General features: G+C 38.7%; 1 long non-coding RNA gene and 1 pseudogene across 2 annotated transcripts; both read left to right on the top strand.

Moving 5' to 3' along the window:
- The first annotated feature begins 2855 nt into the window (after positions 1 to 2855).
- On the top strand, positions 2856 to 5680 carry LOC308700532. The gene is made up of 3 exons (XR_014031318.1): positions 2856 to 2921; positions 3140 to 3228; positions 3387 to 5680. It is a non-coding gene; the product is annotated as an uncharacterized lncRNA (long non-coding RNA).
- Positions 5681 to 13816: 8136 nt separating this feature from the next.
- On the top strand, positions 13817 to 15042 carry LOC308701283 (CD166 antigen homolog A-like; annotated as a pseudogene). The gene has a single exon. The product of its transcript is annotated as a CD166 antigen homolog A-like (transcript).
- Positions 15043 to 16000: the final 958 nt, after the last annotated feature.

The following is a 16000-nucleotide window of genomic DNA, read 5'->3' as shown; positions in this document are numbered from 1 at the left end:
CAATGACACTCGCTGCTTCACTACCATAGTAGGCTATATACATCATTGAAGAAATCTACTATCTAGTCACGACTGTTTCCAGAAACTGTATTGTGGCAAATTCATGTTGATTAAACATGATTAAACGTTCAACCATGTTGATTACAGTAATGATGTCATGCGGGTGGTGGAGTAATAACTTTCTTTAATTAATCTGTTTGACATCGAATTAATGCAAGATGTTTTGCTATAAGTTACGAACATGATATGAGGACTATTTCTCATTTCTCTCAGTTATTTTGCTTTATTTTCAGATTCAATCATTGGCTCGTTTGTAGGCTATAGTAGAGCACGTTCGCACATGCGCACTTTTCAAAAACGGTGCTTAAAATCTCTTGACAAACTAAAAGACGGAAAAAAAAAATTTGACGATAGTGCCCTGACAGAAATATGGTTAGTTGTATTGAGCAGAGCCTGACTGCTTTCAAAATATCTGAATGATTATGACATGAATGGAAATGTCAATGAGGACTGACAATATTCTTAAAAGAAAATCAACTTCATGAAGAAGAAAAAACTACACACAGATATTGAAACAGCCGCCTACTTGAAGAAAATAAAGTTGGGTAATATCGTGTGTTGATCTGAAATAGAGCATCACTGCCCTCTGCAGGATATTAGTGTTATTGTTACTGAACCGAATTACTGTCTCATCTAATGTCGTCTCTGTCTATCTTCAAGAGGAACTGTCGTAAACCTCAGACAACCCTGATGCGTTCACAAGTCTTGTGGCTGGAAACACAAACCATGTTACTAAAAAAAAACGTTCTGGTAATGGCTCTGAATGATGAGGAACTGAAACAAGATCAGCTCTCTATCAGTCAGTCACAGTGATATTAACCGAGAGAACTGCACAGAGTTCAAACAGATTTCTTAATAATTGTTGGTCAATAAATGTGAGATCTTATTTTTTACAGGTCAGTGAACAGATGCTCAGATATGCAAACAATGACTCGCAATTTAAAGTTATTATCTGGTATTATCATAGGCCTATGAATTGACTGTGTATCTATCGAACAAATCTGTAGTAATTTACCCTTTAAACATTTAAACTAAACAGACCATCCCATAATTATTCAATAACTGAAGAACAACGGCCTTCCTTGTATACGGTCACAAACCAGTTCAACAACAATTCTTTGATGAATATGAACTCATATTCACCAAAAAATTGAGATCTGCATTATTTAATCCACATTCATTTAACACTGTAAAAAAATGATATGATCAACAAGTTATGACAACATATGTTTTTACATTGCTTTAACTCATCAAAACTAGTTAAGCAATTTTCAACTTTTGTATAAGTTATACGAGATTCAACTCATTGATTTAAGTCAGTTTAATGTAATTTAAGTTGAAATGACTTAAACAACAAGTTGATTTAAACAAATTGATTGTACTTAAAAATGTAGTGAAGTAAGTAAATAAATAAATCTTATATTCAACATTGTTCCGGTTTTCAGATAAAAATTATCTTAGTGTTTTTGTTTTTTGTCTTTTCATGCTGGCGGAAAGTGTCAAGTTGGCACATGCTGAACACTTTCTGTAAATGTTTTGAGGAAGTGGTTTTTAGACACCAACTTTATTGGGAATTTGCATCCTTCATTTGCTGCATGTTTGATTCTGCGATCACAAGCCTTTTCAGGTATGTCATTTGTAACTGTTTACAATAAGGTTTCATTAGTTTACATCAGTTAACATGAACTAAGAATGAAGAATACAACATTTATTAATCTCAATGTTAATCTCATCATCAAAAGTAACAGTATCTCTTAACATTAGTTAATTAACTTGTGAACTAATATGAATTGACATTTTTATGAACTGTTTGATATAATGCTATAAAGTATATTGCTCATTGTTACTTTATGTTAGTTAATGCATGAACTAATGATAACAAATGAGACCTTATTATAATGTTACCAGTGTATTTTTTATTTTCCACACGTCAAATCTGCCAGTTCATGAAAAGCAATATTCTCACTTGGGGAGAGTTTCTATTTTAGAAATGGTCAAGTCCAAATAAGAAAATGCTTGCTTTTCCAATAGTTTGAAAACTTAAGGATAGTTTTGTGAATACAATGTAAAATTCCACAATCATATTGGGTGATATATTCTGGATAATAAAAAGTTGTTCTTAGTATAAATGTTAAACTGGGTCAAGATGTCACATGCTTTTATATATTTTAATTTTATACAATATATTGATTCCAATTTGTTTGCGTGTAACATTTGACATTTTGTTTCATAATAATTCAGCTGTTAAAATTTAGTTAAATAGCCATTAATTTCCACTGTGAATGTGACAACATGCCCCGCCATGCTCTTTGCTCTTTGGTTAGACTTTGGTCACTCAGGTTCAGCCTGTCTCATGCTTGGCCAACTCTGATTCTCACAGGTTTTCTTTTCTTCCTAAAGCAATGAAGTTGTGTGTTCCAGGAATCAGCAGGGTGAGATGATGTTTCTTACTGTACGATCTGTTGATTGAAGCACTTACAGAAACAGTAGTTGTGAAATTCACGGTCATGTTATGTCCTTCCTGTTGTTCAGTTCCAAAACAAAACCATATTCCATTGATTTTGAAAATGCTGAAACCCTTTCATTTTTTTTTTTTCAGATTTTCTGTTATTTGGTAAGATAACATCTGAATTCTAGAGATTGCAATGTACATGTTATTAATAAGTCAAACACTATGTCTTAAATAAGATAAGGAGCTGTTGATCTTTTATTTGTGAGGATGGAAATGACAAATTATCTTTATACCTTATTCTGATTCATCTGGATATATGTTAACATTATCTTCATGATATTCAGATTCCTCCAGGTAGAGCATCTAAAAGAAAACGAAGTTCATCCAGTGCTGAAGAGAGAAAGACTACGTAAGATTTTATTATTAAATTACAGTTTTTGAATCGTTACATTGAATTTCACCCTACCTTTTTTTAAATCACACATTTAAAATTAATTGATTGTCCAGATCATATAGATTGTTTTAAAGTAAAAATGTAAGTTTTAAATTAAAGTGTAAATTATATATGATTTATGTTAATACATAAAGATGCTTATGTCTTGAGATTATTTCTTTATTTCTCTATAGACAATCAGTTGACTTGCCATATAACTTTCGTTATGAAGAAATAGTCACGATCAATTTCGATGATATTCTGACCACTGTCACCCCTGCAGGTAATCCTTTTTTTCTTAGTTTTTTTTTTTTTTTCAAAACTACATTAGTCTTAATAATTACTATTATATATAAGTGATAGAATTGTTAACGAGGGCTAGAACTGAAACAGACCTTATATTCAAATGTGCATAATTATTAAGCAGGTTTTCTTTTACAGGTAAAATGGACTACTAAAAGAGATTTAACTCGCACTGAAAAGTCAAAAATGATTGAACGCCCATGAGAAGGATGCAATGCTAGATAAAAAAAGGCACAATTAAGGCGTGACCAGTGGACAAGAAATGCTCACTGGGGCGAAAAGAAAAGATATTAACTGCAAAAGACTTTAAGAAAATGTGAAGAATAAGAAGTGAAACCATCAGGAACCGTCAGTCTCCAGGCTGGATACTTCTTTACTTACTTTTACTTTTTTTTATGTTTACTTACATTTAACTTCTATAGTTATATATATTAATAATATTAGCCTTCATGTTTCGTCTCTTGGGAATGCACATTTGACAGTAGCTTGAGTTGACATTAGCCAACAAATCTAGCGCTGTCTCCTTGTGTTGACATTGTGAAACTGCATGATTTGTAAATGATACTATGTGTCATATATCAATTTTCCTTGCTTTTATTTTGTGATTATTTTAATTCCTTTCTGTGTAAAGCACTTTGAATTACCATAGTTTATGAAATGCGCTATATAAATAAACTTGCCTTACGTGGCGGGCCACATGTAATGCATTTTAAAGCTGCTCTAAGCGATGTTCGGTGACGTCACTTCTTGTCGACATTCGAATTATTGTCAAACAAAATGGAGGCTAGCTCAACGTTCCCTCCTCCTCATCCCGTCCCCTCCCCCTCCCTCCCGTGCTTCCTGAAACAGTCATGAACCATTTAGAAAAAACAAACCGGATTCGTTCCTTCTCCTTTTGCCCTTTTCTTTGTTATTTGTTCATCGGAACGTCGTCTCTTTGGTCGTGTGTCGGCCATATCAAAATTTAAGAGAATATAATTCTAACGTTAGTCGTTGTCATTGTCTAGGACATCTCTCCTCTAGCTAACTTCCCTCTTCATGCTTCTCTCTCCTCCACTCCCCACACACACCCCTTCATGTGCACGCGCACTAACCCCCCCACCCCTTCACCCAAATCATTCTTGCTGGTTATTGGCTGGAACACTGTTTGTTATGTTTCGTGGTCCAGGCTGGGCCAGTTTGTTTTTCTTGCCGTTTGTGGAGCCTGGGATGTCTACAGAGACCGCGTTTTTTTACAGTGTGTTCAGGGGACAGGCATCTAGCGGATGGTGAGGAGATGTTTGCTGGATGTGACAAAAAATGTTTCGGCCTAAAAAACGTGTGACATTGCTTAGAGCACCTTTAAAGGAGAACTTGGTAACTTTTTTAACTTAATAAAACTGTCTAGAAATCATTTGGATGGTTAAACAACCTGCTCTGGTGATATTGGTGACTTTCCCCGCTCCCCCCAGCGTTCCCAGGCGGAAAACCAACCTTGCAACTTGGGGACTACCGTCCCGGCAAGATACTGTAGAAATAGGAAGTCTCGTGAGAAACGAGAACGAGAACGAGCGCGAAACACGAATTGCTTTACGGCAATTCGACATAAACACACACGCATGTATGATGTATTACCAGATTACCCACCTCGGTAGTCAGACATAGCTCCACACGATACAGCTGGCTTGCTCCGATCAAAACAAACGCACATAAGCAGCGGTAGAGAGGGGGAGGAGGCCGCCGCAAGTGAGTTTTTTACGACCGTGTTGTGAAATATACGCCCCCCCCCCACAGCTGTAGGGGGAGCTCGTGGGGAAAACATGAGACAACAAAAGGGAAAATCAGCGAAGAAGTAACTAGAGTTCGCTAGAGTTGCCGAGTTCTCCTTTAATAGACGAGCTGCGGGACGGACTTTGGACACCCGTGCTTCAGAAATACAAGGTGTCAGGTTGAAGGTTCTCAGAGACTTCAAGAATCCTGAAACATGACCCCACTTAACAAGAATCACAAGCTGAAGTGTTGTGATACATGAAGACTGACTTTCTAAAGGTTTTATAGAGTGATAGCGATAGGTTAAGAGTGACTCAGCACCTCTTCCTCTTGTACCACTGTTTGAAGAATCAATCACATTATCTTACAGAATCTGGCAGTAAGTTCTGGGAGTTTGTTTTAAGCCCATCTCGCTCAGTGTTAGTTGCAGCTCACTCCATGATTCCCAGATGTTGTCTGACTCAAACTGGAGCTGTGTGTCCTATCAAAACAACTCATGCTGTTAAATGTCCTCTCCTTTACAGGAAAACTGCATTATAATGATAAACAATGACAAGTTTGTTGCTCACAAAGTGTGACGATGGCTGAAAATTTGTGGTACAAGACAACTATAGTTTGTACCATGCTGCCATATTTTACATTTTCACATTGTTTTAACAGTGAACAAAACAAATAAAACCATAATGATTAATACTTACTGGCATGTCTTGTATGAAGCACTGTCACAGAAAAAAGAAGTAGAAATGAGTAAATAAAACTGTAAAAAAGAAGCAGCTTCATATGATGCTTGAAAAAGCTGAAACACAAGACTGAAGAATGAAGACTGATCTAATACTCAAGTTTTCTTCAGATATCCATCTGAGAAGCTGAGTGTGATTTAGTGGAGTAGGAACGTTCCTGATCATCATCATCATCCTCAGGATTATAGAAACAGGGAAACGTCTCAGGCTTCAACAACATTCTCATCAATGGATTATTTCATCTTCATTGATGCTCCGGATTAGGATCAGGAATGATGATCCAGAACCCCCGTTACAGTAACTTAAGTCACTTTTTGGAAAATATGTACATTTAAGTGCATATTTAAAGGTGGCTACTTTTACTCAAATCATTTCTAATATAATGCGCCACTTGTTACTTTATTTTAATGCAACAAATTAAGAAACGCATAGTTTATTCCAAAAGTTGCTGTGCAGGAGAGACCCAACATGTGGGAGAGCGAGTGAAACACCTGGTTTTAGATCACAAACATTTATTAGTATGTTGTAGGGCCTCCTTTTACTGCATTAATTTTACAGCATTAATTCATCTTGGGAATGACAGATAGAAGTCCTTCACAGCGGCCAGAGGGATTTTAATCCATTCCTCTTCCAGAACACTGTCCGGGTCACTATATGATGCTGGTGGAGGAAACGTTTTCTGACTCGCTTCTCCAAAAACACTCCAAAGAGGCTCAATAATATTCAGATCTTGATGTTCAACTTCACTTTCATGTTCATCAAACCTCAGTCTTGCTGTGTGTATTGGTGTGTTATCATGTGGATTCTCTGCCACATCTTCAGGGTATGTTTGAAGCATCAGGTGCTCATGGTCCTCCAGAACGGTTCAGTAGTTTTTGGCAGAGACGTGTCCATCAATCACAGTAGGAATGCCCTGATATTCAGCCCAAACCGTCCCTGATCCACTGCTGTGCTTCACTCTGGACAGAAACAGTCGAGTGTTGAGCCTCAGGTTCTTCTCCACACCGTAACTCTCACAGATGTGAGAAAGACACTGAAGGTGGACTCATCAGAGAACTATACATGTTTCACATTGACCACTGCCCAAGATTTGCACTGTTGGTACCATTGAAATGGATGTTTGGCATTGGCACGAGTGTCTGAAGGTTTGGCTATTGCAGCCTGAACATCAATATCTACTATTGAATATTGTTGAGCTCCTGATGAACAGCTTCAGTGGAAACAGAAGAGTCGAGGTGCGCATACATAAATTCTGCATTGTCATCATCAACACGCATTCAACTGTAAGTTAATTTGCACGATGGAAACTAATAAGATCAGAAACATAACCAGGACCTTGTCCATGCAAAGCTTTAAAACACACAGTGAAAGTGTGTGTGTGTGAGTGTGTGTGTGCGTGTTCGTATGCACGTGTCTGACAGAATTTAATTGCAGAGAAACACCAGACAGTCCAACATTAGCAAACAATGATCAGACTGAGACAAACAACTGTGTGTGTGATTCATTGACTAAACTGTGAGGAACTAATGAACCCAGAATGAAGGTAAAACCTGAAATCAGCCAATAAAATGTAGAAATGCATATTATAAAATAAAATAAAATGACAAGAAATACATGGAAAAGCAGGTTCGGTGTTAAAGGGTTATAGAAATATTATCTCAAATATAAAACAAAAGCAGTCTAAAGTCTGCACAGAAGAAATAGATAAACAAATATGCATCTGAAAGTAAATGCATTCATATTCAAACGCATTGATGTAAAAAAGGTGTGTGACTTATTAGAGCCAGTAAGATAATGCTGATTAGAGCTCATTAGATTACTACACAGACCACACTGAACAGAACAGGACACACACACACATACTTATCTAGTTTATCTAATCTAAAAGAGGACATACTGACTAACCACTAACCTAGCAGACACTTTTTTTGAGCGTACATAAACTAAAAAAACATAATTGTCTCTCTGTGTGCTTGAAAATATGGCTAGTTTCATTGAGCAGAGCTTGACTGCTGTCAAAATATCTGAATGATTATGACATGAATGGAAATGTCAATGTCAATGAGGACTGCCAATGTTCTTAAAGAAAATCAACTTCATGAAGAAGAAAAAACTGCACACAGAAATTGAAACACAGCCAGTTACTTGAAGAAAATAAAGTTGGGTAATATCGTGTGTTAATCTGAAATAGAGCATCACTGCCCTCTGCAGGATATTAGTGTTATTGTTACTGAACTGAATTACAGTCTCATCTAATGTTGTCTCTGTCTGTCTTCAAGAGGAACTGTTGTAAACCACAGACAACCCTGATGCGTTCACAAGTCAGTAGTACGGTGTACATTTTAGGACATCCTCAGACCTCAGACATATGAAAACAAGGCATCATGCCTCAGACTAAAAGGCTTCAGTCATTGGACAAAACGGCATCGCGCCTCAGAAAAACAATGTCAGGTGTCAGGTCTCGTACAATTAGGCATCAGACGAAACAGCCTCAGACAAAAAGGCATCAGACATAAAGGCATCGGACGAAACGGACTCAGACTAAAAGGCATCGGACGAAACGGACTCAGACTAAAAGGCATCGGACGAAACGGACTCGGACTAAAAGGCATCGGACGAAACGGACTCGGACTAAAAGGCATCAGCCATACAACAGTGAAGACCCCAACAGCGGCACAGGCGGAAGATGGTGGTGTGAGAACCACCACAACGGCTGGGAAAGTGGAAGAAGGCAACCCCACAGCCACGTGAGTTAACTTGGGAGGGTACAGTGGCTAGGGGAGTAAACCCCGAAGACAAATCTGCACCTGGGGACAGGCATAGGCGGAGTCCAACTGATCGGACCACCGGCAGCCCCCTGCAACTTCCTGCTAGTCGAAGGTCGTCATGGGTTCTCTCATGCCACTGGAGGTCCATCTGGCAGGAGTGAAGATGGTGGGAGTGAGGTCTGCGCACCCACACCCGAACCTTAATCCTAACCTATGTGCAAGCTTCTTGCTCCCCAACGAGTCCTTCAGACTATGGAGAACACCTGGTGGGTACAAAGGGCGCAAGACATCCAGAACCTAGCAGACTGCAGTAACACTCAAGGCTTTTATGATGCCATAAAAGCATTGTATGGCCCCAGGAAGCAGGCGATTGCCCCAGTCCGATCAGCTGATGGGTCCACGCTCTTCAAGGACCGCCACAAGATTCTTGCCCATTGGGTAAATCATTTTGAGAGTCTCTTCAACCACACCAACCCCGTTGATCCACATATCCTGGATAATCTGCCAGACCTGCCACCAACCATGCACCTGCACACTCCTCCACTTTACTCAGAACTCCGGCAAGCTATTGCAGGGCTGAAGAACAACAAAAGCGTTGGAAACTGGGATCCCTGCAGAGGTTTTCAAATACGGAGGATACACCCTCACGCGTCGTCTGCACCTCCTGATCCAAAACATCTGGGAACACGGGAGCCTCCCACAGGACTGGAAGGATGCTAACATCATGGTAATCTACAAGCAGAAAGGAGACAGAGCAGTCTGTGGCAACAGCCGCGGGATATCTCTCCTCTCCATCGCAGGGAAAGTACTGGCCAAGATCACGCTCAGCAGACATCTCGGAATCTGTGCTTCCGGAAACGCAGTGTGGCTTCCGGAAGTCCAGATCCACGATAGACATGGATTTTGTTTTGAGGCAGCTGCTGGAGAAAAGCCGAGAACATCACAAAGACCTTTATGTAGCCTTCATTAACCTCAGCAAAGTTTTTGACACCATCAATCGTGAGCTGCTCTGGAAACACCTCTCCAAAATTGGGGTACCACCCAAGTTTCTCAGCATCCTACAGCAGCTGCATGATGGGATGCAAGCCAGGGTGCTCACGGGAGATCTCCAGTCAGAGTCCTTCGAGGTAAACATTGGGGTGAAGCAACGCTGTGTCTCGTCTCCGATGCTATTTACCATCTTCCTCTCTGCCATCACCTGCCTCTTCCATCATGTCATGGGACATGAAGACGGTGTCCATGTGGAATACCGACTTGATGGAAGCCTTTTCGACATCCGTTTGCTCCAGGCCCACAAGACAAAGACCCGCCAAATCTGTGAGCTTCAGTATGCTGATGACTGTGCAGTCTTAGCCCACAGCCCGGACTCTATGCAGCACGCCCTTAACACAATATCCAGTCTGTATCAATCTTTTGGCCTACAGGTTAACACTAAAAAAACCGAGGACATGCCCTATCTCACTACCCCCGCCCCCACACCCCTAGTTTTCATATAAATGGTGTTCGTCTTAAAACTGTGGACCACTTCACCTACCTCGGCTCCACTTTGTCCTCATGCTGCTCCCTTGACACAGAAATACACACCCGGATAAATAAAGCCTCATCATCTTTTGGACGCCTACGCAGCAGGGACTTTGAAAACCGTAACCTGAAGGTCAGTACTAAGCTCGCTGTTTACAACGCGGTATGTCTCTCCACTCTGCTTTATGGGGCAGAGTCATGGACCCCATACCGCTAGCACAACATCAACCTAGAGGCCTTCCATATCTGCTGCCTACAGCTTGTCCTGAAAAGATCGAATCCCTATACAGTCAACTAATGGGGGCAAAACACTCGCTGCATTTTAAGGACTACACCAGGGACCTCCTGAAGCATGCGAACATCCCCCTCACACAGCTCGAACCTCTGGCACTCAACAGATCAGCCTGGCAGGTCACCTGTGCCACTGCAATCTCTCAAATACACCAAACCAACCAAGGCCGACGAGGCGAATCAAGAGACATCAATGAGCGACCCCTGGTATCTGGTTTCCCCTGCTTCAAGTGTGCGGCTCAAGGATCGGACTTGACGCCCACATGAAGTGGCACCAGCGGCAAGGTTGCTGAACCCCTATTTTCAGATAACAATAATCTTAGTGTTTTTGTTGTTGTTTTATCTTGTCATGCAGGATAAGAAACTGAAAAGTGTCAAGTTAGCACATGCTGAACACTTTCATAAAAATGTTGTGAGGAAGTGGTTTTTTAGATACCAATTTGACATCCTTCATTTGCTGCATGTTTGATTCTCTACTGCGATCACAAGTCTATTCAGGTATGTCAAAGATTCATGTAGTTTCTAACTATTTACAATAAGGTTTCATTAGTTTACATCAGTTAACATGAACTAAGAATGAAGAATACAACATTTATTAATCTCAATGTTAATCTCATCATCAAAAGTTACAGTATCTGTTAACATTAGTTAATTAACTTGTGAGCTAATACGAATTGACATTTTTATGAACTACAATGAACAGTTTGATAAATGCTGTAAAGTATATTGCTCATTGTTACTTTATGTTAGTTAATGCATGAACTAATGATAACAAATGAGACCTTATTGTAATGTTACCAGTGTATTTTTTATTTTCCACTCGTCTGAAACAATGTTATAAATAGTCAAACCGCTCAAAATCTGCCAGTTCATGAAAAGCAATATTCTCACTTGGGGAGAGCGAAAGTCATTGTCATTAGTGTCTATATTTTAGAAACGGTCCAAATAAGAAAATGCTTGCTTTTCCAATAGTTTGAAAACTTAAGGATCGCTTTTGTGAATACAATGTAAAATTCAGAATCATATAGATAATAAAAAATTGTTCTCAGTATAAATATTAAACTGGGTCAAGATGTCACATGCTTTTGTTTGTTTTAATTTTATACAATATATTGATTCCAATTTGTTTGCGTGTAACATTTGACATTTTGTTTTATAATCATTTAACTGTTCAAATTTAGCTAAATAGCTATTAATTGTTTCCTCCTGTACGATCTGTCGATTGAAGCACTTAATGAAACAGTAGTTGTGAAGTTGACAGTCATGTGATGTCCTTCCTGTTCAGTTCCACACACACACACACACACACACACACACACACACACACAAAAAATCCATATGCTATTGATTTTCAAAATGCTGAAACCCTTTAATTTAAAAAAAAAAAAATGTTATTTGGTAAGATAACATCTGAATTCTAGAGATTGCATCGTACATGTTATTAATAAGTCAAATACAATGTTTTAAATAAAATCTGTTGATCTCTTATTTGTGAAGATGGAACTGACAACACTTTGACTGAAAAAAAAAAACATAAACCTTATAAAATAAAACCTTATTCTGATTAATCTTGATTTATGTTAGAATTATCTTCATGATCTTCAGAATCCTCCGGGTAGAGCCAGGGCCGGTTCTAGACATTAGGAGGCCCTAGGCAAAATTCATGTTCACTTGAAACAAATATGATTCCTAACCTTTTTATTTATACAACATTTAATTTTAAATTTAGTATGTTTTTACTTACACAGTACATAAGTTTGGACAAATTACTATTTTTAATGTTTTTGAAAGAAGTATCTTATGCTCATCAAGCCTGGATTTATTTGATCAAAAATACAGAAAAATAATATAGTGAAATATTATTACAATTTAAAATAATGGTTTTCTATTTTACTATACTATAAAATATATTTCTGTGATGCAAAGCTGAATTTAGTGTCACATGATCCTTCAGAAAACTTTATAATATTCTGATTTATTATCAAATGTTAGAAATGGTGCTTAATATTTATTTTATAACGTGATACTTTTTTTCGGGATTTTTTGATTATTAAAAAGTTGTTTTAAAAAAGTCTTCACTATCACTTTTATATATTTAACACATCCTCGCTGAATATTCCTGTTTTTTTCTTCACAAATCAAGTGGAAGAGAAAGATACGATCGCTACTGAGCAGGAAAAAGATTCTAAACTAATATTCGTATAGGCTATGATGTCAGGGTATTATCTAATCATCAGCATCAGAATATAGAAGATAGACCCATAGATATGAGATCCTTTATTTGAAACATTTAAAAATGTTGCAGTGTGTTGGTTTTTTAACTTTGAATACAAACGTCTTGTATTTTACTTTTGTAGCTTTTTTACTAGTCAGCTCCCAACGCGATGTTATTCATTGTACGCGCAAATTCAAAGCGTCGCGTCTGGGCACGTTAATGACGCTCGCGCTCTTTTAAACTCGTAGACTAACAAAGCGGTGAATGATTTTTCCAGAAATGACGCTGATCTACAGTAGCCCACAAGTTTATATTTAAAATACATTGCAATCACTCCAAAATCGATGACCTGCATTACGAGCTGTGTTTCTTTGCGTGCCTATTTAGGCTTTTGCTTCGCACTCGCTGCACCTGATGGATGCGTTCGTTGACCGCCTCTGACCGCCGCTGACGTCCCCTCGGACTTAACTGGCTGGCGCCTCTATATACAGTCATGGGCTGGCGTTAATGTGACGTAATGTAACAGTCTATGGTTAAGATAAACATCGTCACTATTTTAGTTAATTAATGCATTTTGAAATAAATTGTAGATAGGACATTTGCATTTTTTTTTTCCCTCTGTCTGGGCCCCATCCCGCCAATCGGGCCCTAGGCACGTGCCTAGTTTGCCTTTGCGTTAATCCGGCTCTGGGTAGAGCATCTAAAAGAAAACGAAGTTCATCCACCCCTGAAGAGAAAAAGACTACGTAAGATTTTACTATTTTCAAATTACAGTTTTTGAATCGTTACATTTAATTTCACACTACCTTTTTTTAAATCACACATTTAACATTAATTGATTGTAAAAACTTGTCCAGATCATTTAGATTTTAGTAAAGTAAGAACGAAAAGTAGATTTAGAAGTAAAAATGTAAGTTTTAAATTTAAACCTGCAGCCCGTAACTTTTTGAGTAAAAAAATGATCCAAATAAAAATTTTGAGCAAATACATAACCACTCAGTGTTCAAAACTCTCTGCTTGCCGTAGCTCGATTCACAACGGTAAGCTTGTAATAATGTTTTTAATTCCAGTGGTACCGTCATCACGTCACATCTGTCCACATAGAGAAGGTGGCTTGTTCGACTTGAGATGAGACACGTGGGGAACAACCTCAACGTTTGAATTTTATTGACGCACTATAGTTTCCACATCTTTATCCAGCAAGGACACTCTAACGCAAGGATATTATTTCTCAAGATTAAGTGCAACACAGTCCCAGACTGCCGAAAGATGCACTGAACCGCCTCTTTAATGTGTCTGCTCTCCGTATGCCTGATAAATCAAGTGAGTGGCTTGGAAACTGTCACTGGAAAGTATGGAGACACTGTTGAAATCCCATGCAACAATGGCCGTGTCATGGAAGAGTTTGTTAAATGGAAATACGACGATGGCAACATTCTGGTGAAATATGAGGGTCAGAATGCCTCTATTTCAAACGATACAAACTACAAAAACAGAGTCGGTATCAAACAAGATTTTGGCCTCGTCATCAGAGGAGTGACCATGGCAGATCAGAGAACCTTCACCTGCATGGTGGTGGGGAGATATGACATTTTTGAGTACCCTGTTCAACTGGTTATTTACAAGCTTCCATCACAACCTCAGATTACAAACCAAACGACTGCGATGGCAGTTGGCAAACTAACTAAGTTAGCGCAGTGTCTTACTGAAAGTGCCAATCCTGCTGCCAACATCACATGGTTCAAGAACAAAACTCCACTTTTGTCTGATGGAGCAGCCATTAAAATCAGTACAACTGTGGATGTTGATGGAGCGACGGGACTGTCTTCAACCAAATCTGAGCTTGAGTATACAGCAGTGAAGGGAGACATTGGTAACAGTTTCACCTGTCAGATTCAACACATCCGGTCTGCTAACATGGATTCCTCCCCTCTTATCTTCACTGTGAACTACCCTACTGAGAAGCTCAGTCTTCAAGTGGTGTCCCAGGGTCTTTTAAGGAAGGGGACGACGTGACCCTCAAATGCACTGCAGACGGAAACCCTCCACCTTCTAGCTTCATCTTTTACATGAAGAGAGAGAAAAAGACAGTGGAGAACTCCAACACATACACCTTGACCAATGTCACCCGGGAAAGCACTGGAGAACACAAATGTTCTCTGGTGGACAGTGAGGATATGGCGGCTTCTGTACCCATCACAGTTGAATATCTTGATGTGGTTCTTAGCACCGCTGGTCAAATATTCAAAGGACTTGGCGAGCGTTTTGAGATTACCGTAGAAGTTAAGGCTTCAGGAACACCACACATATCTTGGAGAAAGGGCAATATCACGCTGAGTAGCCCGCCCAAGTTTGACAAGTTGAAGTACTCCGACTCTGGTGTGTATGAGTGTGTTGTCTCCATGGCTGGCCTCAAGAAAACACGAACATTTGAATTAATAGTTCAAGGTTCTCCAGTGATCCAGAAAGGATCGTGGTGCTTGAAGCGTGAACAAGGTCCTGACTTGTGAGGCTGAAGGCTTTCCAAAACCCACAGTACAGTGGAGTTTCACGGGTCAATTTGACCCACATGTTTTAACGCTCTAAGGCAGGGCTATTCAATTAGTTTCATTCGAGGGCCGCATTATCAAATCGAAAAGTTGAGGTGGGCCGGTGGGTTGGTTTTGGGGTTTTAGCTTATTTATTGAAACATAACAGTTTCAATAAATAAGCTAAAGTAACCCTAAAGAAGTGTGGTATTTACTTGGAAATGTGGTACCCAACAGTATGCAAATATATAAAACCATAATAAATAAAAAACTTGATAATTTACAGCTGTGTACAACTATTTTCCTTGGAACAAATAAATTATTTATACAAACTTATAGCTGTTGGTGAGAAATAATAATTATTTTATTTATAATTGTTATGCTTAAATGAAAATATTCTGACAGTGAGACTTGTTAACATGCCTAAAATGCCTTAAACACAAGTTAAAAACTATATGCACCTTTACAAAGAAACTGACATAATTTCATAACAAGCATTAATTATATATTCCTCTACCCACCTAATAAAACTAATGCAATATAAATCACTATATTTACTATTATACTATATAATATTATAGTATATTTACTATATTTATTTATTATTACATAGTATTCAATAAAAATATTGCACATTTCTGCCCAACCATGGTAAATTACTAATTCATGGTAAATGTTTGTAAGGGTGATTAGGGGATTTAAAGTCTTCTAATTTCGTTCATGCCTCAGTGTTTCTCCTGCTTTCCTCATCAGTCTTGTTGGGAATGTTGAGGCTGTTTCATCCGATTTAATACTAATTAAATCATCAAGTGATTTGTGGTTTGTAATAGAGAGGTTTCTGTCGAACTGAAACACTTCCCACTGGTTATCGCAACGCTGTTTAATATAGTGTCCGGACCGGGAGTAAACGCAACTCCGTGCTGGGCCGTGTTGAAACAAC

The sequence above is a fragment of the Scardinius erythrophthalmus genome (genome assembly GCF_964197995.2).
Source record: "Scardinius erythrophthalmus genome assembly, chromosome: 13".
Classification (NCBI taxonomy): Eukaryota; Metazoa; Chordata; class Actinopteri; order Cypriniformes; family Leuciscidae; genus Scardinius; species Scardinius erythrophthalmus.
This window is presented reverse-complemented; position numbering and strand designations above follow the sequence as displayed.